This window comes from Cricetulus griseus, chromosome 9 (genome assembly GCF_003668045.3).
Source record: "Cricetulus griseus strain 17A/GY chromosome 9, alternate assembly CriGri-PICRH-1.0, whole genome shotgun sequence".
Classification (NCBI taxonomy): domain Eukaryota; kingdom Metazoa; phylum Chordata; class Mammalia; order Rodentia; family Cricetidae; genus Cricetulus; species Cricetulus griseus.
In genome coordinates this window covers 26,214,156-26,215,129 of record NC_048602.1, presented here as the reverse complement: position 1 = coordinate 26,215,129, position 974 = coordinate 26,214,156, and the positions used below count along the sequence as shown (strand labels likewise).

The following is a 974-nucleotide window of genomic DNA, read 5'->3' as shown; positions in this document are numbered from 1 at the left end:
CCTCTTGGTTCTCCAGCCCAGAAAAAACTTGGTGTCCACTTGCTTCTGTCCTTTGCAGGAAATGTGACTCCACTCATCTTGTTGACCAGGCATTCTTCACTTTCCTTCCAATTGCTGTCATCTGATCTTTGTTTATATCTTGATTGTTTCCTTATTTACACTTCCCAAAACCTTTATTGACCCAATTACATGTCAAATCAAAGCATTTTTTCAATCTAGGGTTCTCAGAGAGTATCCTTTGTTGTCTGTCCTAGAATAAGCTCTGTAGCTCAGACTGAACTTGAACTAAAGGTGTACACCAAAAGTTGCAATGTATTAGCAAAAGCTCCTGCTTGCTTCCAGATTGGTCTTGTCTTTTTCAAACCTACTGTAGATCAAATAGTAAGTGATGGGAACTTCACTGGAGACAAGGCTCTAAAAATCAACAAATCATTTCAGAAATCCAGGTGCTTAGTCAACAATGCTACAAATGCCCAGAGACATCTTTAACTCCCTATCCCATTTTACCAAGACCCCAGACAGGCATGTATGAATCTGACCCAGTGCTCTATACCACACTACATTGCTAGGAGGCCAGTTTCAATGTGTTCTCCGTCCTTTATGACCACCAAGACCAGCATCAAGAGTTGATGGGAAAGGGAACCAGAGGGTGATTTCTAGTTTTTCTTACTTCTTTCTTTCTTCCTTTTTGTTTTTAATTGAATCAGGGTTTCTCTATATAGGTAATATTGTCTTGTATCTCACTCTGTACTTATGGCTGGACTCCAAGCTCTAGAGTCCAACTGCCCCTGCCTTCTTTGTGCTGGTATTGGTCACCCCCAGTTGATGGAGAAGGGCATGCTCAGCTTGTGACATTCTTGCCTGTAATGATTTTACCAATGCTGACACCATCTGGTCCATCTATCTGGGATATCTAGAGCCTTACTCTGGTCCAAAAGTCAATGGATTTTCCTGCAAAGGGGTAAAGGCATAGG

At 41.7% G+C, this 974-nt stretch overlaps 1 non-coding gene across 1 annotated transcript; it reads right to left on the bottom strand.

Moving 5' to 3' along the window:
* Positions 1 to 522: 522 nt before the first annotated feature.
* LOC113831463 lies at positions 523 to 651 on the bottom strand. The gene has a single exon (XR_003488636.1). It is a non-coding gene; the product is annotated as a small nucleolar RNA SNORA61 (small nucleolar RNA).
* Positions 652 to 974: the final 323 nt, after the last annotated feature.